At 40.1% G+C, this 24,693-nt stretch overlaps 1 long non-coding RNA gene across 1 annotated transcript in view; it reads right to left on the bottom strand.

The window, feature by feature from the left end:
• Positions 1-5,429: 5,429 nt before the first annotated feature.
• Positions 5,430-24,693, bottom strand: part of LOC127015186 (uncharacterized) — a 72,778-nt gene continuing 53,514 nt past the window's right edge. Inside the window, exon 3 of the long non-coding RNA XR_007766295.1 lies at positions 5,430-5,719. This is a non-coding gene — a long non-coding RNA (uncharacterized LOC127015186). The remainder of the gene's footprint in view (positions 5,720-24,693) is intronic.

Raw genomic sequence — 24,693 nt, 5'->3', positions numbered from 1 at the left:
GGCAGAACGTACTAGACCCACCTCAGCAAGAGTGCACGCGTTGGCTCTTTCATCTTCCACCCGTTCTCTGAAAGGTCTCTCCTCACAGCACTCAGTTCAGGCTTCATCCTGCAGAGTGGCCTCCAAGGAAGGAAGCACGGACATTTAGAGCGCGGACGGTTTGCAAGATTAGCCCTTTGGGACAAGCACTCTGTGTTCAGTGTCAGACACACCTGTGGCACTAAGAACACTTTAGGGAACAGGAACTGAAAAGCTAGTCCAATGTTTGCTGTGCCTAAGAATTATAGGACACAGTTTTAAACTGCAATGCTACATTTACACTTCAGAATGAAATATAAGCATCTGACTAATTATATAGGTTTCTCTCCAGAAGGGGGAAAAAAATGTCAGTCCTGTGCTGCACTTTTAATATTGCCAGACCTCAAGTAATGAATGTTTGCCATGGGTGTTTCAACACTGCTCTGTCCACTAAGTGTTTGTGAATATATGATATGCACTTTCTTCTGACAGCTAACTAATTGATTCTCGGAGAGAATCAGCTTTCCAAAGGTGAGCAAAAATGATTTATGCAAAGAAGCATTTTTGTCACAGCAAGCATAGCTTTAAAGGAAATAAAAATTTTACTTGGAATATGATAGAAAAAGCATTTCAGCAAGCAGAATTGTGTTGGCTCATGTTGCTTCTGAGAAGAAAAATATATTTGTATTTTTTCCTTTTTTCTATTACTTGTGATATAGAGAGTTTAGATTTAAGGTTATTTTTTCTATGCCCACTTTTATCAACATGATGTCTTTCCAATGATCTTGTTCATTCTGGCTGCAGAAACTGTGGCATATAATGTTATGCCATTTGCAATCCATTCCGGCATGTTGTTTCAATGATTTGCAATAGAGTGCAATATAAAGCTGTTTATAAGGCAGTTACTTGTGTATATAGTTTAGCGCAACTAAAAGATATTGAAAAGAAAGGCTCCCAGAGCTATCATTTTTTTATTTGCTCATAAAACTATTTTGGAACTTTAATATTCAAGTGTAAATTTAAGCCAAATTAAAGTGCTGAAATGTTTACTGAGAGTCATATTTTAGGAACAAGTAACTTCAAAAGTATTAAGAAAACAAAAAATAGGATCTGAAGGCATACCTCTGCACAGAACAGCAAAATTCAAACAGTACGGTTTAGCTAGAAAACAGTGCGTTCAGTGGAAGTAAGAAAGCAATGAATAACCCTCTTATAAAGGTGCTTCATATTGACAAATGCCACCAAACACAAGAGGCTGAGAGACATGTTCAAGTCCCTTTGAACACGAGGCGAAAAACCTAAATCCAATGTACATAGACCCTTCCTTAAAAGAGGCAGGTCTTGGGTAGGTAAAAATAGTTGAACTTTGCTAATTTCAGTACAGCACTTGAAAGTGTTTTGCAAATGATCTGGACTTAGCAATGCTCCTGGGAAGCAAGGGTGTTATTATGTGCATTTTATAGAGAATGTGCATTAAGCAGATTTTTGCTATCACGCTTTAAAACATCAGCCATGAGGTAGAAACAATTTTGAAGCACAGCTGTCCTTAATGGGGTTTTAGGTCGGCTATGCTGACCGCTGCTGCTGGAATGCTGAACTATTAGTCTGAGTCAGTACAGTGATTTCTGTGTTCCCAAAATTGAGGCAAGAGAGGCTAAAGGCCATCACAAAGAGTACAAAAGCTGGGGAACAAATTCTTCTATATTACACTGTGAGTAAACACTGTCTGCTTACTAATAACCCTGATCCAAAGGGAAGATCCTCTTGTAATGGACATGTGGATGAGCAAACCAGAAGCAGATACTGATTCGGGGGGGGCCAGCACAGAGCATAAAGCGGCAGCACATGATCCTAAAGCTCTCCCAGGCAATGCTCACCTGGTGCTAGGAGAATACTTGCCCCAGCCAGAGCAGCCCTTCGGGGCAGTATCAGAGACTGAACTTGCTGGCAAGGGACAGCAATTCCCTTCGAGGTGCTCTGTGGTGGCGTTTGGCAATTTTGTTGCTTTCCACATCTTTTGCTGTTTTGCATTACTGAAAAAAGGCAGCATAAAGTGGAAAAAGCACACGTTTTCAGAAAGCAGAGAGGCCGTTTCTACAGTATGCCATGCAAGATGGCCCAACTATTTTTCTTTTCCAAAAAAAAGATTCCCCTGAGCAAGCCTTAATTCACAGTTCCAAACTGACTGGCAACCAGGAGTAGATGAGTGCTCCAGATCACGCTCCATCACAATACAGTTACAACTATTTAAAACCCAATTAATTCTCTTTCTAACTCTCCCATCAAGCTGTAAAGTTCCAGTTGGCAAGGCTTTTTACTTTGATTTTGAATTCCTGCTTGGAAGATTAACTGAAAATGGATTTGGCTTGAACAGCTGCACCGAACATATTTTGTTTTATTTTGTTGCCATCTCAAATAACAATACTTAGCACTCTTCATCTTCAAAGCATTATACAAACATTGAGTCACATCCCCTCACAACAATATCGTGACATCACCTCCTGTGAATAAAATCATTCTCATTGCAAAGAGGTGGAGAATGAGCAAGAGATCCGCAATTTGTGCAGGGTCAGAGGAAAAGCCCTCGGCAGAGGCAGATGTAGAAGCCAGGGGCTCACAGGCCCCTTCTGGTCCTCACTTTATTAATCTCCACTTCTGCAGACACATGTGGGTTGTTTTGGGGTGGGGTTTTCGCCCCCCCCCCCCCCCCCTTTTTTTAGCTCTGTTCATCCTAAGGTAACATCCATGGTAGCTAGTATACGCACGTATTAGCTTGCAGGCACTTTCTGCTGCTACGTGCCCTGCCACCTCAAGTCGAGCATGCATGGCTGGGTCCGCAGTAGGGAGTTCCCTTTTCCCTCAGTGACTAAAAGGTATTTCGGGCACGGTTGTATGCAAGTGTGTCTTTGCCCTCAAGTCACTGAGGCCCATATATCTGGGTACATCCAGCCAGGGAAGGTCATCCTTTTCTTCAGACACACTCAACTCTGACAGAGTAGTGATCTCCTGAGGAGTTCACTGCCTGTGGGGAGAAAGCAGTGCCAGGGCCAACGCTTAATCAGAGTATTGTTTACACAAGGCTAATACACTGGGCACGTGACTTCTGTGCCTAAATTAGGAGCCTCAGGTCGCTCTGGACTCAGTGGAGAAAGGTACCTCCTTTCAGGGGGTAATTCAGAGGCATTAATTTAGGCTCCACTGACTACAGAGAGTGCCTGTGCTCCTAAATTAGGCATCTAAATTAGTAGTCTGTGTGAAGCAGAAGTCGTGTGAATACATCCCTATAAATATATATTCTCTGCAGTGCCAACTCCCATAAAGTGAATTAATGTCAAACATGTAGAGCATATAGTTGTCAGGGCTTCTTTTCCTGAAGAAAACCTTCAAAGAAAATATGCTATTTGTGTTTCTTTGCATATCTTGTTTTGTTTCCTTCCTTATTTGGCTTCTTCCTAACTATCTAAAGAGATCTTTCAGACTGAAAGAATTGGATTATTCCCGATAAAACTATAACATTACCTAGAGAGCCCCTTCCCAAGGCATTCCAAGGCACAAGCGAGGGAACTGCTTCTCCTAAGGCATGACAGGTACGTGGTGACAAAATCTAGAAGGTTTTGTTGAATTTATGCCTCTTTGTGCAGTCTAGTACCCTTATTTCTAGACTGGAAGGCATTGGGAAGAAATGGCATCACAATGAGGCTGAACCATTCAGCAATTAAAGACACTGGCCTAGTGTAATTCCCAGGCCCATTACTCCCACAGCGCAGCTTTAAACAAGTTATTTCACCTCTATTCCTGTTATGAGGTAGCCTTGATCTCAGGAGCCACCATCAGGTGCTTCCTAGATTAAGTCCTAGTGCCAGTTTTTGAGTTCACGTGAAAATTGTCCGTAGAATTCCCAACAGTGATGCCCACGCGGTGGAGCGGAGGTGCGCTGATGAGGCAGCGGGAGCGGGCTTGCACCGATACCAGGGCGCTGTTCCTTCTCTCGGGCAAAATTTCAAGCCAGACCTCCGTTAAGCACAAATGGTAACAGCTCTGTCAAAGTCTTACACAAGCTTCTGGACCATTGCAAAGCAGTGAAATATTTGTAAGAATTCTTGCTTACATAAAATGGTGTGGGGGCATTAAAGAGAAAAAAAAAAAAAAAAACAAACCACAAACCAACATGGCCATTTTAATGTATATTTTAAGTCTCCCACAGAGAGCCATTTATGGCCTTTCTATCATTGGGGTAGTAGGAACACGTAAAGACACCAAGAGCATATAAAAAACCCACAAAAATATGAAGAGGATGTAGCTGAAAGAATTTTTGAGAACCTCTTTCTCTCAGTATCAACTCCCACATGCTGGCTTTTGCTTTATTCTGGATCACCTTCGTTCCTTCTGAGACTGTACTATCAATTTCACCTCCAGGGACTGAAATAAACCTGTCACCCGGACTATACTGTAGCAAGTGTGTAAAATAATTCATATTTCCATATTCATCATCCATCTCCACACATTCTAGTTGCAGAATGGTAAAATATTGCATGATAAACTGTGTGATGGAAGAAGCAGGAACAAAATCTTGTACCTCTTGGACACACTTAGGTGCAGTGAATTAAGAGGTACAGAAGGATGAGTTTAAAATTGGTATTTCTCATTGTGCAATAATGCTACTAAAATTAACAGAGTACCAACACTGAAAGCGGAATCAGATTCAGATTCCCACTGACATTTCAAAGTATGACATTTTAGATCTTCCATTAACCACTATTGAAGTTTCAGGTACTATTTCATACCAGAACAGTGTTTTATATAACCTTCACTTCACAGGAGCATCACCGTTTTTCAGGTATAATGAAGTGATGAGCTGTGGAATAAAAAGGAATAAAATGGTCAAGGTAACTAACTGGATACCAAAAGACTATATGTATTTATTACTTCAAAGTAAAAACACAGTGCAGACAGGAAGGGGAAAAGGTTCAGTAAAAGCAGTTTCAGCAGAGGAATTTAAAATTATTCACATATTCCTTGGAAAGAATCCATAGCACTTTCATCTGGTAATAGTAGTACTGTGTTAGGAAACAGCACTTAGAAATTCTGGATTAAACAGCTGTCTTGTAAAAATCAGGTGGAGGCTATTAGTCCTAGTCATCTACAACCAGAATTAAACCCCTGCAACGATATGCAGCAAAGGGCACATGTCAGGAGGAATAAAAAGTATTACTGATACAAAACAGAAATGTGGCTGTCATTATTTGTCTTCTCCAAGGGTAAGCTTGGATTGGCTGATGGTAACACCTGATATCATACGGAACAACAGCTTCATCGCACTGACTGCTTCATATGCAGCGGGTGTTCACACACAACAGCTGATAGTAGTAAATGGTCAAAAGTGGAAGAGTCCTTTCTTAGATCCACACTTAACCTTTGAAAGTTTAGCAGTTTCACCATGCTCCTTCACACTTCTACAGAATCGTTCAAAGCCATGTAAAGATAATAATGAATTTGCACACGGAGATGCTGCATGCATTTTATACCTAGGCAGCCTGCACCACAAAGGTCAAGATCCTCACCCGAGACCAAGAGGAAAGCAGTGATAATGAGCAACAAAAACATGTGCGCAGCCAGATCCTCAGTTTATCCACAATTCATTGAAATTAGCAGAATTTCACAGTTTAAGACAGCTGCCTTCCTCCAGTGCAAAGAAGCGATACTGTTGGGAAAAAAAAAAAGCAGTATAAGCACGACTATATCTAGGTGCAGATTTCAAGAGGAACATTTCAGGAGGCAACGTTAGGTGCCAGCTCACACATAAGCTTTTAACAGGTTTAAAAAAAAAAAAAAAAAAAATCTAGCTAACACTTGATTTTGAATCAGTTGACCTGTCCGAGAGCAAACAAAGCAGCATGGGAAGAACAGGAGAGAAAATACACCCGAACCAGTCCAGGGTTGAGAGGAAGTTTTGTGGACTGTAATAGCACAGATCCCCTCCCCTGAGTAACAGCTGTTATTCCAAATAGCTCCTGAAAAGCACTTTCATGAAAATTCCATTGCTAAAAAAATAAACAAGCAAGTAAAATGACCACCATAAATAGACAAATAAAGAGTAAAAATACACACGTGTATCTAATATATATATATATAAATATGGACAGAGAATGAAATGTTCTCAGTTAAATCTGAGACACCACACAAAGAAAATTTGGTGTTCTTGCCAACCCTACAGATAGAAAAAGCCCTGCAATTGTGGCCACCAAAGATTTAGAGAAGATTTCTGTAAAAAGAAAGAGGCTAAAACCGAGAAGTCACCAAAGCCCATTTCATTAGACAAGCCAACTTAATTAATTTGTTCAATTTCCTTCTCTTCTATGCATGGGTGTAAATGCAGGTTGGAAAGCAGAAGGCTAGAGGTGATGGGAAGGAAGCTCATTAGGAAGCAATAAACAAGGAAGAGACACCAGAAAATGAATGCTAGTTCATTGGGAGAATTTTAAAAAATGCCATTTGTCTTCGTGACACAGAGGGAGAAGAGCTCAGTGAGCCCATGCATATGGTTAGTTTGCAGGGACCTTTGACTTCTGCTGGCCTTTGACCTCGATGTTTCAATCAAGACAACACTAAGCCGTACACGGTACCACCTTTTAGTATATAGTAACTACAGTTCTTAAAGATTACAAGCCAAACCAAGAATAAAAAAAGACACCTAACACAGGATTTCAGCAGAATGTAGATTACCAATGCCAGTGCTGAAAAATCTGAAAATCCACGATCAGATGCACCCTAGCCTCTGACAAGCCTACCCTCCTATACACTAACATTTCATACCCTCTGGTCCCCTTTGATCCAAAAGTCCTTTTCTGCACATTGGGTCTCAGTCCACTGCACATTTCCAAACTAACAGGCACAAACTGACCTGAGCTTCTCACAAAATGACAGTACTGGTAGTCCCTCTTCTTTAGATCACGGCCGAAGGTGGTGCCACTGTATGAGCAGCCTGCTGGTTAAGGATTTGCCTAGCGTGTCAGAGACATTGCTATAATCATTTCTCCTTTTTGCCATCTTTCAAATCAGTATCTGCCAGAAATTGGTGCTATGCCCCTGGGTAGGGAAAAGAACTCAAATGCAGGAGCAAAACCCTAATATCAGGGAGCTACAGCACTCCCCCGGAGACTAGAAGGTTTGGTCTTTCCTTCTCAGAATCATTTAAGCATTTCTTGTGACCAGTGAGAACCTCACCTACCCAACAGAAAAGCTCTGCTGTCTTTCCAGCCCAACAGCAAAGCTTTCACTGCAGGGGCAGAGATTACACAGTTCAACAAAGAATCAAGTCATGCTGCCCTCCACACAGGTTAGAGAAGAGAGGGAGAATGAAAGTGCTGCAAATCCTGTGTACTGCCCCACACAGAGCTGCTTCCTACTCCATGCCCATGTGACATGTATGAATATTACTCCCTGAAGATGCATCCCACACTTCCATACTAGCTTGGACTTAAATGCTCTTGAACTGGGACTGTTTCTCCAGGCAAAAATTTTACTTTCTTTTGCATAGAAATTCATTTTGCATGAGCGGGAACTTGGAGGAAGGCTGGCTCCCCCTTATGAAGGGAAGACCGTGGCTGGTGAGTGAAGCTGAGTGTGTAGCCGTATCCTGGGCTCTGGCTGACACAGGTGCACAGAACATAAGACCTCTTTTATACCCAGCCTCTGCAGACAAAATTTAGTCCAGCATGTCCAGGAGCCATGCTGACTGCTGACATACTCTTCTACAATCCTCAAGCTACAATCCCTGCACTTAAACATAACTGCACATATCAAATTACGCAACAAACATTAGCTGCTTTCCTAGGTGGTTTCTCACTGCTTTCTCCTTGACTGCTCAAAACCCTCCTGAAGCTGTTTACTCTTTTAGGCTTTTTGAGAAGAGCAGCCGTGGTCCTTTCTGCAGTAGGAGAAGACAGTTGGGCACTTAACCTGGCCAGAGATTGCTGACAGCCATCAGTCACCTCTTCTTCCTCCGTCTGGGCATAAAGCCAGCAGTCTTCTCAAGGAATCTCTACGAGCTGAGACAGCCATATCCCATAAATAAGTCGGACTCAATTATTTTATATCAAAACAATATCTTAGCTTTTAATGAGTGCAACTGCCAATACAGAGAGTCACGCATTATGAATCACTATTTTCTCCTTGCTAGCACTTTCTAATTTCCTGCTAAGGAGACAAGCTGAATGGGGTCATTAATCTGAATTAGAAATACCGTGACCTGCTCTGCACTTTATCTGCTAACGTTTTCTGGCATAGCAATATAGGATGGGATTTTGTGTTTCAGACAACAGTAGGATGTGAGAAATGTAGGTCCTCATTTTAACTAACCTCAGGAAGAACTGTATTTTTACTAGCAAACTTTTAAATTTAAATGCAGTGCAGGGTTCTCTGTCGTGAAGCATCACAGAAAATACGTTGACCAGACAGCAGATAACATGGTCTTTAAACAAGCTGGCATAGGGACTTTTCCCCTTTACCTTCCAATTAAATATTGGAATATTTTTGAAAATACATAGATGAATGAGATCACAAAACAACTGTACATAGAAATATAAGGTATTAAAATATAAAAAGAGTATAAATAATAACAATGTTCAGAAAATTAATGAAAAACACTGTACCTAATTTTATTTTCCATTTACAATGCAACTTTCCTCACTTTGGAGTCCAAAGGCCCTGACAAAAGATAGGTCATGCTGGGTCTATGCTTTTCAAGCAGAATTGCACTCTGATCTCTACAGAGAGTTGTTCAAAGACACAAACATGATATAGCCCAAGGGGTCCAATATCTGCAAACACTTATGCACTCAAGCCTTGCTTTCTTTTTTTATTATTACTTTTTATTAGACTAAAATGGAAAGTGCAAGCTTTAGTCATGGAGTACATTCCCATTGTGCGAGGCAAAGGACAAATTCAGACCAACAAAAATATACGGCCAGAACTGAGACCTAAGTGTTGCCCAGACTTCTTGCCAGCCGTTTTACAAAGGAATGCACCTCCCTCAAAATAACTTTCCGCAAATGGATAATCCCTGCAAAGTCAGTGGGAGTTTTCCACAGGATTTAAACTGCTCATGGAAACAAGAATTTCCAGCATCCAGCCCAGGGCCCCGATGAGCTCGTATGTGAGGTTGCCCGAGTTTCCAGTGCTCCTCTAGCAGGACTGGGCCTAATTCAGAGCATAGCATTTACAAACGACCATGCCTGGAACAATGAACAGCAGTCACCCGGGACTCAGCATCCCGAACAGGAGCAGCATGAAGGGAAGTTTTGGCTGAAGATACTAAAGCAAATGCCGCACATATATCTAACGCGACAGAACACAGCCAATTCTCACTACAAATTATTCAGTAATTATTCTCTGTTCCCTATATATATTTGAGAAGCCAAGAAGATTAAAAGCCAGTAGTAAAACTTTTTTTTCCCCTTACTTCTCTGGTAAAGTCCTAATTTTCTCCTGCCTACGGCAGTTTTACTATGCCAAAATCCCTTCAGCATTTAGTTCTACTTAGAACTAATTCATCTTTCCTCTGACCCAGACCTCTGCCTCCCAGGGTGTTAAATTTATTATCAGGTTTTGATATCATGTTAGGCAGTTACGTTTCATAGCGCGAACATTTTTCAGCTCTGCGAACCTCGTTGCCAAACATGTATTAAGGCAGACTACAAATTAGAGCCAAGTAAGTTAATTACGGCAGAAGACACAGTTTTTCAGTTCAAATTTCTGTGTGTGTTACTGGTTGGCTGTGCCTCTATTCTTCTCAAGAAGGTGACAATTGGCTCATATTTCAGCATCTTCTCAGTCTGCTGACATGACAGAGGAGAGGCAGAAACATTAATGCTATGCTCCTGAAGTTTACAGATATCAAGAAACAGATTTTAAGATTTCAGGCTAAGATCCCTCCAATTTTTGTACAACAGATTCTTCGACAAAGGAGCAGTGCTGTGATGTCCTCCTCCCTCATCCTTGCATATCACATGGCAAGAGAACATGAAATAAAATGTTAGTTCTTGAAACAAGATGAGCATTGACAGGTGAACTGATTTCTTGCCTTACTTGACATAAAGAAGTTTTTCATGAATATCAGAGTTTTCTCTTGAATGCATACAGATGACAAATAATGCAATGTACAGGCTACAGAACCAATTTTTTTGCCCTATTTCTATTAACATGTGACACGCAACAGACAGGATGGAGCTGGAGAAAATAAAAAAAAAAGCCTGTATAGCTTCCCACCATTTGCTTTCTTCCTAAGTTTGCCCTCCCCACATCGCCCTTTCTTGTTACCGGGACACAAAAATTCCCATATATGATATAACTACTTTCTCTGACTCAAAAAGACATTTTGTGCTGAAAAAAGACTAAAGAGGGCAAAGGGACGGAAGCTCCTGTCTTGATTTTTCTTTTTTTTTAATAAACATATACACTGGCATACAAGTTAAAAAGAGCAAGGTAGTCTTTAAAAGTCGGGGTGTACGTAGAAGTAACCTATCTGTTGTTTAATCAGTTCTGACTTCCTTTTATTCAAGAGAAAGAATTGCAAACTGCAGTGCTGATGACCTGTGGTTTGACAACTGGTTTAGGATCAGGAAACGACTTGTTCTACACTGGGCCAGTACTGTTTTGGTTTATTTTTTCCTATTTTCAGCCTTTGACTATAAAAAAAAAAAATTATTACATTTTGGCAAACAGTTAAGAGTGCAGGAATTGCTGGTCAGCAGTCTTGCTATTTCAGCATCCTGACTTTGCCAGCGGCTTTCAGGAAAGCCATCTTTTTTTCGGTCAAGCTTTACAGGTTACTATTGTCACCAGCGCCCATACAAACACTCACTCATGGCTTGCCCCCTTGGCTAAGCACATCAAATAGTCTTTCCTCAACTTTGAAGATGATTCAAACAGTCATCTCATCAACCTTCTTTATTGCACACTACTAACCTTTGAGGAATTTCATTGTTTCTCAAGGAAAACCTCATGATTTTCCACTGACACGTTTCCATTGCTGAGCAGTACTTCTGTCCTCACGGTGGGTCACAACACGTTAAGAATAATAAAGTCTATCCCCAAATGAATTCCTTGTCCAGTTTGAGTTGTGACACCAATACGTACATCCTAAACTCTCTATTATATTTCCAAATCCCAGTAAAGCTGTAACGCATTCTAACACTTCTTTTTTTCTCTCTCCTTACACTGCCATCCAGTTTTTCCAAAGGAAACACAGCAGTTCTTTTCATGAGCTTTTTGAGAATTTCGGAGGCTGACACTCAGCCATGCAGTAATTCCTAGAAAAAGTAAAGCAGAACAACTGAACATTTGAACTCCCACAAATAACCTCCACAATGATTTTCCACATGACCCAGAAGAATTATTTTTAGAACCAGAAAAGTAGCTTTATTCTCTATTTCCATTTAGTCCTTGTGATGTTGGAAAGGACATTCAGTAAGGATGAGTATTATTATTTCTCCATGATGTGTATTCGTTTGGAAAAACTATAATTCCTAGAAGTACCAGCCATGATGAAGACACGCTGTTCTAAGCACTGTGTAACTTATGGTAAGAGACAGCTTCTGCCTCCTGAGAATTTACAATCAAAACAGATGAAACAGAGAAAACAAGAGGGTGAGAAGCCTGTTTTGCAGGCAGGGGATCTTCCCTAGTTTCCAGTTTTGCCACACAGTTTTCTGTGAGATAGGACAAGCCATCAATCTTTCTAGACTTTAGACTCTACTCCCTGTTCAATCACAAGTCTCTTCTGCCTTGACTATCTTGCTATGGACTGAGAGGTTTTGGCAAAAGCACTCAACTGCAGCTTTTCTGAGGGCCACCTAAGATCCAATAGGCAACTTCCCTCTACCCCTGATTCTTGTTTTCCTTTTTTCACTCTCCAGCACTTGAGGGTATTAGGTGCCATTGGCTGGTCATAGAAAAGGCTCAGTGGTGCAAACCAGACCATCACATTTCCAGTTTTGACAGCGCCATGACTTCAGAACCCACCAAAATTCATGTTATTTCCATGGCAACTCTGTTCTATTCACTTCTCAGCCAATACATGTTGCTCAAAACCACAGCAAACACAAAATGCTTATGACCACCTTACAGGACCCCACTAGTTCTTGAATTCTATCAAACCTTCAGTTATTGTAATGCTAAGGGGAGATGCATAATGTGCTATCTTCCACAATATAGTAATACTTCCCACACAAATTTACTTGACTCATTTGCTAATCTCTCACTTACTTCTACAGCCTGAGGACAATCATCAGACAATGACAAATGCTGTGTAAGCAGCTTTTTCTGTATGAAACTACACAGAACTTTAATTTGCATGCCACAGTAAATGAAGCCATAAATTCTATTTACTGTAAAAGCCCATGACTATATATCATTACAGACTAACACAAATTCTGATGCATGCAACTAAAATGCATTGCAGCAAATGGTTGTGGAGGAGCTATGGAAGTGTGGACAGTGTGATAATATTAACTCCCAAGAGAATGCTGCTGCTGTCCACAGATGGGTGATTTTCTTACCAATTATTTTTTTTGGTGAGACAGAATAGGGTTTGTGCATTGAAAGCTTCTGAGATCACATATAAAAATATAATAAATATAATTCTGAGATCAAATATAAAAGCTCCTGCAAATACCTCAGCAACTATTTTAATACCTATTTTAGTAGCTAATAGTAGATGTAATCCAAACCTATTTATAAGCCACTCATTTATTTCTGAAAAACTTTCTAGAATTGGTACACAAGCATTCATTTACCCCCATTGCTTTTCTCCCTGTTACCTACTAGAGCAATCACGCCAACAGCAAGATGCAAGGAACCTATTTCCATTTTTAAACAGTTTCTTTTTTTACTGCCTTTTTCCTGAAGTCTCAGCTTTTCCAAATGCCACTTCCTTGGGACCTATGAGCTCCATTTGAAGTCCAGGAAAATCAAGGGGATGCATCAGTTGGTTAAAACAGGTTTGGGATTTGTGCCTAGGTTCCCAGCACAGGTGAACCAGGACCCGGTTCATATCTGGGCTCTTCCTTAATACTGAAAGTACATCAAAACCTCCCACAGTATTTATATTCCTGTTTCTCAGAATAAACTAGTCTACACAGACCTTTTTGTGCTGCGAAACACTGCAGATGAAATACCTTGGCTCAGCAAATGGTTCTCTTCAAAGCTTTCACTTCTGCAGTTTCTCTCTCTTGCGATATCCAGTTGACACATCAATAGCAATGCTGATACAGGTTCAGTATCCATATTTAATACACATTTGTTTCATGTCAGATTTATTACAGATCTATAGAACCTGATTATTATGCACTCAGTTTGGTACTGACTTTTAAGTCTTGCTCTGTTAATTGTGTTGTTTGTTGGGTTTTGTGGGTTTTTTTTCTTTTTAAAAAGGTAGCTGAACATTCGAGTGATTTTTAAGCTAAATAAAGATTCCATGTGAATAATCACTTTTAAGAAACCACTGAAAAGCTTCTGTGACAACAATACAATTTACAGTGAATCAAAGGGAAAAATTCCAATTACAGAATTTTTAATTTAGGAGTTTTGTACAGTGGATTTTACTTTGTGGTCTCATCCAAAATAGTGCAGAACACTTTAGAAACTCATGAAATTTTGTATGTCATCTGTCCGTTATATATAGACACGTGACACACCATGCTACTTATTTTAAGCAAGTTGTATTAATATGCATGTTATAAAAGGTTATCTTGCTTTTATCCTCATTTTATAGGTAGAAACAGTTAAATGATAGACTGTAGGAATGTCACAGGAGATCTTTTTGTCTCCCTCACTAACGTGCAGGGCACAGCTCAAGATCTAGGCCTACACAGAAATTCATTTACTGTGAAAACGCACGCAGGAATATTCCCAGAACATATCTGACAGACCAGACAAAACCACCTTATCAGTCCTTCTTCATTTGCCCCTTTCTACGAGCCCTTCTCTGGCCTGTTCTGGAGAAAATTAGATTATTTTTAATACAATGTGTCGCGACGTTACTGTTGTGTTATCTCAGCAGGGAGCAGGCTGCTAGTGAAAGCCGGCACTCGGCAGGGACCAAGCGGTGCTGCAGCTGCACTCTGTGCATTATCCCACCAGATGCTGCACCACCCTTGGAGGGAAAACGCACTTGTTTTTTTTCCCCTGATCCCTTCCACTGCTCACGGTTAGAAAGAACTTGGAGAGAAGTTAAGAGTCCAAGGGGAGTGGGAAGGCAAAATAAATTTCGTGGCTGAACTCTGGCACCTGGTAGGTAGCACAGTGCAAAGAGGCCGAGCGTGTCCCAGCCCGGCAGGAACCTGCTGCGCCCGCAGCACAGGGCTCTGCGTGACCCCAGCCAGCAGCAGCAAATGGCCAGAGGTTAGTATCTGTACCTCCTAATCCAGGCACTGGAGTCCAGTCCAGTGCCACTAAGCTCACGAGGACTCTCCCCATTGAATCCACAGCGATTAGACCCCTGCACAGGGACAATTTTGCACTAGGCATAAAATGTTTATTCTTTTTGGGGGACAGTCTATGAATCTCCTCCTTCCAGTGAGGACCCACATAAGGATGAATTTGCATTTTGCTGCTCTTTCAGTTTGCAAATCTAACAAAACAGTTCAATCTGCATTTTTTTTAATAGCAAAAATCATTATCATCATCAACAAGTCAGAATTTAGAGAGGATTTTTTTTTTTTAGGTTTTGTTCCTTTTTGTACCTCAGTGAATGAAAACTGATTCTGGAGAGCCCAAGAGAAATTTAGCCATAATTCAAGCAATCATATCCACATCTCCATGAGTGTGCAGGGTCAATATGCCAGATTCTGTTTGCTTAGGTGGCTCTCATCATCATCCGATTTCTTTCTTTCCGTGGTTAATGGCTGCACCGAGAAGCACGTTCCATTTATACCAAAAGCATTTTAGTTCTTTAATTAAAATGCAGCATAATTGGAAACAATTGAACAGACATCACTGAGGCACAAGACATAACAGCTTGTAACACACAAGCCACAGTATTAAGGCTGTAGACGATTTTCATTTGTTTCCTTATTAAGGAACATAAATGAAGCCTTATATTATTTGAAGATGCTTAGAGAATATAGGTATGAGCACTTGGTGGGTTAATCACTTCCAGACAGAAGACTACTGGTAATTTCTTTAATTACAGTACAACTAATCAAACACAGAAAACTCAAAAGAATTGGCCGGTTCCTATGGATTAGACTGCAGGGGTCCCATCTAATTTCAGCGACTTAACCCACGATTTCAAGTAATGTATTTCAACTCGAACTCCAGAACAAAAACCAAAGCTGTACAGCAGATGGTGAGGTTACTATACCATTTTCTGTATTTTTATTTAATACAGCTACAGCTGAGGTTTGGTGGGAAGAGAGTATTAACAATAAAGTAAACTTATCAAATGAAGTCTCTTTCTATGGAGTTAGTATAATCAGTTTAAACTTGCTGCAAAAATGTAAGTTCATAAACTCTTAAAAGCCACCTACTTTCAACCTTTGTTCAAAAGAGCAAATACTATTGTCAAAGCAAATGCAATTGTATAAACTGCTGCTTTTGTCTGTTTTAAGGCATTAGTGTTTAAGACTGGAATTTCTTTTCTTTATATTGCTACTTAATTACATTTATTTAGGGGTTTTTAATGTATAAAATAAGTTACTGTCATTAGCTTAATATTTTCCTGAATTGTAATCTAGTTCATTTTCTAATTATTTTTAATATGCATTTTTCATATTTTACAAAGTCTTTTATAGAATTAAGATGTTTATACTTGGCTAATTCTGACATAAAAAAAGAATGAGATCGGTGAATCAGGAATCAACTCTTGCTAGAGAAGAGCTAAAGAATCCTAAATGTATTCACAGTGACACATGGAATAATAATTACTTTTACATGGCACTATAATGGAGGAGGTAATAGAGTATATTACAATGCATGAAAATAATACCCTGTCTTTAATCCAACATATGGTTTTCATGAAAGATGAACTTAAATTACAGAGCAACCAGGGGAAAAAAAAAAGGAAGGCTAGCAAGTGAACACAGGGACAGACAATTTACTACCTTAATATTAATACAGAAGGAAAAATATCTTTCTGGCAAAGCCTATTCACACAAGGATGAAAAGTTAAATTTCAGGGAAATTCCCTTCATCCAATACAGCAGTTGGAAAGAATGTAAGCACAATCCTTTGCTCCCCCATCTTAAAACAGAAAGGAATTGCCCAAAGACTTTCAGATACCTCTAGATTTTCACAGCTAGTTTGTAATATGTATGTCTTCATCTTGATTCTTCAGAGAACTTGGTATCCTTCTCCTAAATCTCATTTATAGTCTAGCCAATTCTCACCTTGAATTTTCTAGGAGCCTTCTGACCTCAGGTGGACAGAGTTAATTCTTCTTAGTAATTTATCTTATCCTTCTTTTCAGCTAATTCAATTACTTCTTGATTAGTGATACAAGACAGAGAAGAAAATAAACTTAGTATATCATTAATGAGCAGAGTCAGGAAATTCACCTAAAGGTTTCCATGAGAGGTCTCTTCAGCGGACCCCAATGACATAAGAAATGAATGGGGGATCTCGGTGCCATCCTCCAGAGTGGTCCTGATGCAACAGGGCTGGTTATATGCCACTGATGCTCACTTGAGCTGGTCTTGCTCAGCTTATAGTCAGTGCTATGGGATTCATTCATCCTCCAACATCTCTGCAGTAGGACACCCTACACAGGCCAACGCACATCTGCTACCTCTGCTTCTTGAGGCAGCACTTCGAGTATGACTTCCTTCAGTGCCTCACTTCAGCATGCTCACTGCCACATAATACACAGGGTTTAATTCTCTGGCCGTCAGTCCTCTGCCCTTTTTCTGGTCTTTGGTGCCACAATATAGCTCCCTCTCCCATGCTGTTGCTGCAAAGCACTGCCATTGCCCAGATACCAACCAAATTAAGCTTGCGTACAGACAACACTGCCTTTCATGTCTGCTGATAATCTTTCACCACTACATATCCATTAAATATGGATTAGAGAAGCAATCAGAGCATTTAAGAAGTAATTACTGTGTACTGGTCTCTGCAAAGGAACGAGACAAATTAGTTATGAGGTAATTATGGGAGAGATCTTTTCAGGACTTTTGTAGAAGGAACAGCAACAACTGTAATGATTGATTTTTAACAAGAGTTTCCAGTCCACCCTTCTACTTCATCTGACTGGCTACAGTTTTCAAGAAAAAAACCAAAACATCTTCAGACAAATACCAAGTTAGAATAAAATAGTTTAGCCTCTAGTAAGCACAAGAAAGTATATTTCCTATTACAAAAAGAGTTTTAAAACATTCTTGGAGCAAATGAATTGAGGAAGACGACTGGTCTGTGACTGAAGAGAAGGACTGGGAAATAAACACCTCTTCCTTCTTCTCTCTTTGGAGAGTTGTGCAATTTCCCTGAATCCCAATTCCCCAATTAAAAAATAGGAAGAATGACACTTCATTATCTCATACAGTTGATATAAAAATAAAGACACTAGTGCCTCAGTAAAGGCTAGGAACTCTGTAAGTCACAGGCAGATAGCTGAAGACAGAGCTGACAGTTAACTCAGAAATTTGCTTATTCCAGAAATGTTGGTTTAGAGTTATCCAAGTTAAGATGTAGTACTGCATACGAATGCAGTGAGGCAGGCTGTTCTCTGAGACTGTGAAGCCCAGAAGTAATGAATGATTTGCTGCACGTGCATTCATGACGAGCTTTGCTGACTACTGCAAGGTTTAATCAAATACACAGAGGGTTCCCAAAATGTTTGAGCAGACACTTAGGCAGACCATTCCTTCTACTACTATCTGCACACTTAACAGCATATGCTCCTTGTACTCTTAAAAGTCCATTTCGCTTTAGCTCCAGCCAAAGAGGATATGAGAGGAAAGTGGAAAGCAAATTCTGCTAGTCCCACAGCTCCAGGGAGTCCTCCTACTAGTTTGTTAAATTGCACTGTTAAAAGACCTACTTTCCTGCAACTTCAGAGCTGCTCAACAAGTACGTGCATACATGAAAATATTTTTCTCCTACCAACCTCCTTCAGTTGGAAGAGGATTGCTCTTCTAGTAAATACCACCAAATGACAGAACTGCGCACTGCTGCACTATTGCAATATGTGAGACGTAACATTTAATCTTGTAAGTGAAAACTATAATAAAATGCATGTGCTCATGAAGGTTAAGAAGTTGGTATGTAGCTATACTGAGCTAAATGTAGTTTTGCTGCACAAAACAGAGATTATGAAGAATATAAAAAGGCATTATTTTCCACCATGTAAAATTGCTACGGACACATGCACAAAAGCAGATTACCTGAGAGTTTTCAGCATTCATCTAGCTGTCCTTTAATATCATAAATATTGTTATCTCCAGTGCAACTAAATGATGCTACAAAAGGTGACTTCAGATAAAGAGTAATGGAGAAAGCTGATGAACCCGACAAAAATAAACATTCTGTAAAGAGGAAGATGTTTCTGCTATCACAGATAGATTACAGTAAAAACTACTTACAGCCAGAACAGTGTATAATAAAAATTATTTTACAGAGTTTGCCACATGGTACCGCAGCAGCCTTAAATATTTCAGCAATCAAAAAAGGTGTCACCTGGTGTCATGCTCAGATTCATGTAAGTACTCTTCTGGTTATTAGCTCAAGAACTAAGTAAATGTCATAGTTTGGGGAGACTTGAGCTCCAGAGCATGTTTCAAATGAAAAATTTTACACCCTGCCTCAAGAAACTGTATTTTTCTCAAGCAGCAATTCAAGATATCCCAAGTTCTCCAGTACCATTGCAGCTCCACTCTCTTTATATTCTCTAGTGTTACCATATGCTTGCCTTAAAAACAGGGACCGCTTTAATCAAGGCTTATTTGGCCATTGTACTTTTGGAATTAGGAGACCACCAAAGGATCCAGCTTAGTATGATGATAGTGAATAGGAACGACTTTGGCTTAACAGGGACGTGTAAATTCTGACTCATGAGGATACATCCACCTTGTGCCAACTGGTTAAGCGGTGCTTACACAGATGTTAAATACATACAAACTTCTCAAATCCAATCTTCTAATTAAAAAATTATCATAAAAATGAAGATGTTCAGCTAAAAATGACTGCTTCATCCAATGTCACAGACATAATTTTATTATTTCATTTAAGTCTTATAAGCATAATTTTGAGCAGTGTCTTCTTTGGTCACCACACTAGAGGGCATCCTATAGTATTTATACAGCGTCACATACTGGTTATTGGATGAAGTAAAACAGTCCAGTCAGTATTAAGCTGTCATTGCCACGTCTTTGTTATGTGTAGCGGAAGAGTACTCTATGCTGCTAGAGGCGAAACCACAACCAAACAAACTGCTCCATGTAAAGCAAGGAAAAATGATTTGTCTTCCCTTGATCCACAGGAACAGGAAACTTTTCCAGGGAGGAACGAGCCCATAGCCAGCGGCAGACTATTCACTCCCTGCGCCTGCTCACTGCTGGCCAGCGCTATGGGTCAGAAAGGAAACGGAGCACGGGCCTTCTCCTGGCACAGAAGAGGATTTGGGACAGCCCCGGTGTCCACACTCCTCCTGCACAGTATCTGCTGGGCAAGTATGTCCCACCTAGCAGTAAGTGATGTCCTATTCATGCCATACAGTGCTACGCAGCTATTTTGGATGCACTGCAGTCATTCTGTATGTAGATGTGTATATCCTGTAGGCATAAACTTAGCGACCACTGTTAGGAAATTTGTTGAAGGAGCAGCATTTCCTAGCAAACGCACATTCGTAACTCTCCCTGAAACAAGGATTCCAGTATAACTGTGGTCAAAATCTGGTCCAAAGGAAGCTATGCTTATTTATATTCTGGAGACAGATTTGAGCCCTTAGTATCTTTTTTTCCATATTAACTTTAACAAAGCATGCCTTTTCCAAGGCTTGCTAATGAGCCTAGCATACTTAGGGAAAAAATGTAAAATATACAAACAAACTCACTGTCAGATGGGTTTTTCCAAGGCCTGGACTGAAACTCAGAGAAATAAGAAATAAATGTTATGTCCCTCCAAATATCTTACAAACTCTGACGAAGAAAAAAAAAACCCCAACCTTGATTTTCTGGCCAAATCTCCCAGCTGCTTTTGCAATTCATAATGGTCTGGCTGAAAAGTTGGTTCATTTTTATAAATCCAGTTCCTTTTCACAAAAATGTTACTTTAATAACATCCAAATCCTGATTATTTTGTGCTTAAAACCAAACTTTGTTAAAAGACAGTGCCTTTTCCTGCAATGCACTTTCACTCAACATATATGAAAACACCTCTGAGTTCTTTAGGAAAGAGCATGCCCCTTCCAGGACCAGTGTTGTTACTCAGAGACTAGGATGAGTGCATTTGAGAAGACAAATAATAAATCAAGATAGAAAGATAGCATCTAAAATCCTGGTGATCAGTAAAACTGTCAAAACATGCAAGACACTAAGTCTTCAGAAACCACATATGTTCAAAATTCAACTAATTGGTGAACAATCAATGCAAGTTCCAAACTGACAATATCACTCCAAATGCCAGAATACACACATGTCAGCTTTCGAAGAATATATTTCATAGTATTTCCTATATTTCATCAATGCTAATCAGCACTGGATTCTCAAGAATTCTTCTACCTTCTTGCAGGTGTAACATTTTCAAAGATTCACTAGCTAACAAACTTTTCTGTTTTTCTTATCAATTCATGAGTGGCATATATTTTGTACCTAAACTGTTGTAAGCAGAAATCAAGAAAACTTTTTTGTTATATACGCGTACAGTTATTCATGCAATTGTGTAACTTTTGTGTGCAAATATACACATTGCAAATACACGTGTGTGTTGTAATCTGACTCACCTGAGCACGTTCCCCTCAACATTAGTTTTTTCCTGTCAAATTACACAAAAATAACTATATAGGAACCAAATGTGTTTCTCAGAAATGCATATGCTAGGCTTGCCACAAAGCCTTTTTCCACTTCCAAGCTCCATTACTCAAAATAGCTGTAGCTCTGAAGTATTTCCAAAAGGCTGGCAAGACACAAAGCAGCTTTCACATGCGACTTGCAGCCACTTGTTTCTCACCTACTAGGTGACGGTGAAGGGGTCTGGAGAGGTCTTGACCAGATTAAACCTTCCCTCTACCACATGCACCAGAAATCTTTATGTAGCTACTTCTCATAATGTGCTTGTCTTCAGCACAGACACCATACTTACAGAAGTAAATATTGTAACTTCTGACATCCTATAAACTTTTTCTGAAGGACAGCACAACAGATCTTAGCCAGAGTATCTCTAATGCCACTGCATACAAGAAAGAGCCACTTTCAGCCCTCAAATAGTCCACAGAACTTTGCTTGATGAAAATTTAGGAAACAAGTTAAAATGTATCACATTAAATCACATCAGCGTTTGCAGACTGTCCTTCAAAGAAGCTGCCTGCCAAGGTCAAAAAGCAGTCACCTGAAATGGGATTATCACCAAACAGATATTTAGATGGAAATTTAGCTTCCTCAGATTAAGTTCTCCAGCTAGTCTTTGTTAGGAGAAAAGCACTTCTTGCCATACTTCCTGAGCATGTCCTCACTTTCTACTGTATAGCACAAGCCACAACCACCTTCCTGTTCACTTGTGTTAACATTAGACAAGAGGCCAGCTCAGTAAACCAAATCTTCAGAAACTAAAGGGAGAACAAAGACAGCACAGACTCTGTCATACAGCAAACCTTACGAAGTCTCACAAAGTGCCATACCATGGTACGATTTGAACCGAGCGCCATCAAACACACACAGGCACCCATCACCAAAAGAGTGAAACAGCAGCAACCCGGAGCTCAAAAGCTCACGTCTCCTCTCCTCAAAAGTCAGTCCTGTGGTATTTCAGGGAGCAGAGCTCCAAGCCGAGCACCAGCAGACCTACGGGATGATGAGGACTTTGAGAATTCCAGAGTTTGCTGCTCCAAAAATACACTGTTTGACCAGCCTGCTGTCAGAGCCGATTTCTACTAAAACAAACACTTAACATGTGCAAATACTAAAAGATGAATTTCCTGTTTGAACAGTCAGCACAACAGAATATTGCCAAAAGAATCATTGCAACATCTGTCAACGTAACCAACCAACTACCAGCCAGAAAACAGGACAACCATCATCTGTCATCAAGAGACAGAAAGAATGTCCCAGCAAACCCTTCCTGTATCAAATTCCACCATGGAGACAAATGACAAGCAGGACAGGGTGCAAGCAAGACAGTCGCTGTGATCTCCTACCCTTCCCTTCATACCCAAATAAGCCAATAATCAGTTTAGGAGTGAAAGTACCTTTGGTGCTTAGCTCAAAGAATACACAAAAGCAGTAAAGGAACCACACTCTGGGCAGTGACAAGTTTGAGACCCATTCTGCTCTCCCCAAAGATGCACTGATTTGCGTATGACCACGGTGCCATTTCCGTCAGACATCTCAGTTAACAGAGCTTATAAGCGTGGCCAAATGTCCACAGCAGACATGTAAAGACAGTGTAATGATGGCAATGACAAGTCATTAATATCAACAAGAGACCGTGCTTCAATTTTTTTTTAATAAATATTTCCAAGGTCTCTGCTCATTTTCTAAGCATTCACATATTCAGCACCACTCACTTTCAATCAACTGATAATAAAAAGGTTTAATTTAAGTTCTGAGGGAAAAAGTGTTATTGCTGACAGCTCATTGCACACTTTGCTCAACAGAAGCAGACGTGTACTGGTACCTGCAGGTGTGTCACAGTCCTCAACATTTCCTTCTTGCAGGACTCACTCTGAAGAGCTGTCTGTATGTGCAGTGGAACACTCTCATGCCATGAGAGATGTCACTTTATCAGTAGAAATTATGCTGATGCGTCTAAGGCGTTTTTTAACCTATTTCAGGAACCAAAAATTCCTCTATAGCCTGAGTACCTGAAAAGTTATTACAGTTGTGTGCAGTGAAAGGGTAAATGTTATCAATTTTGCTTTTAAAATGATGTAAAAAAGCAGAGGTAGCCAAATTAAATCTAGTCTAATTTGACCAGCCGGTTAAAGAATCCTCCAGTGCCAAGGAGGAGGCTTCTGGCCACAAACGGCCAGGAGAAAATTTCCTTTGTGAACTTGCAGCCAGTGGAAATCTGGTGAAGAATTTTCTGAGCCAGTTCTTACTATTGTGGCGTATGGAACATGGCAGGGGAAAAAGAAAAGAAAAAAGAAAAAAGAAAAAGAAAAAGAAGGAGGGGAAAAAAAAAAAAAAGAGTGTAGCAGAGCAGTTCATAATATCTCAACTACAATATGCTAGAGGAAGACTAGCAGCAGCAAGACACAGCTGATTTCCAAACACTCTCCCCCTGGATACCTGCATCGAGCCTGCAGGGAGAAACTGAGCTCGCTGCCATTTCAGCCACAGCTTGCATGCCTGGGATTTGTAAATGTGAACGGGGCCCTTAACTTCCAAAAACCTTTTTCCTGTTTCTATTTTAAACTAAAAGGAGCCACTCAGAACTTGTAGAAGAAGGCATATCCATAAATCTCTCCAGGCTCAGGGCATCTAAAGCACCAGCATAAAATGTTGCATTTGCAATTTGTTGCAAGTTTGCTGACTGCTATTTGTAACATTATAAAATCACAGAAAGTAAAAATGGAAGGGGCAGGGACGGGGGGGGGAAGCAACTGCCACTGCTCAGGACTGACACCTGCATTAGCATATCTAACATTTCAAGTGTTTTACACTGTTTCCAGTTTACTTCCACACATTGCTGATGGTAGTTTCCCTCGTTTCCTTTGGGAAACCACCCCCAGACATAATCCACCTCATTATCAAGAAGCTCTTCTCAATATCCAAGCTCAGTATTCTTTTTCCCTTAATTTTATTTTGCCAGTCCTAATTATGCTTTTTCCCTCATTCTACATCACTCTTTTATTACTTTGATATTTAATGTTCTCCCTCTCACTGACAATCAGTGGAACAGTTACATTCAGAAAAAACCCAAGATGAACACAATTATTAATGAGAAAATTTTGTAAATCACTGGCTTCATAAATAAAAACTCCACTTGATAATTAGCTGCTTACCATTCCTGCACAATAGCAAAACCTATCTTGATAGTTTGGATTCAATTATTTGACATGAAGTTTGGAGGATAAAGACCCAAATGCATCTTTAAACACACAGCGTGGCTATAGAGCAGTTTCTTGAAGACAGGACATGCAGTTTGAAGCAGTTAAATCCAGCTGGCTGAATGATCCATACAGCTGTGGCTTCCCTCAGCTCTTAAATAAAATATTAGGGTGTGTTTCTATTGTTTGTTAGCTGTCATCAGCCCATCTTTCAGCTGACGGAGGTTAAAGGCTATGTAGATTCCTGGGACAGCTGTTTGGTAATTGTCACAGCCAGTTACTTGGTAACCCAGGAACGGCAATCTCAGGAGGTAGATTCTTGGTTGCTAAGCGATAAATTCAGGTAAAATAACCTTTTCCTGGATTTTATTGCAACTACAGGCTCCAACTGTATAGTCCAAAGCTTTTTTTTTTTTTTTTCTTCCCAGGGATGGGATTTAAAATTATTGCTGAATAACTTTTCTGGGATCTTATGCAGC

Source organism: Gymnogyps californianus, chromosome 3, assembly GCF_018139145.2.
Source record: "Gymnogyps californianus isolate 813 chromosome 3, ASM1813914v2, whole genome shotgun sequence".
Taxonomy (NCBI): domain Eukaryota; kingdom Metazoa; phylum Chordata; class Aves; order Accipitriformes; family Cathartidae; genus Gymnogyps; species Gymnogyps californianus.
The sequence above is the reverse complement of the archived record's forward strand: the minus strand, read 5'-3'. Positions and strand labels throughout refer to the sequence as shown.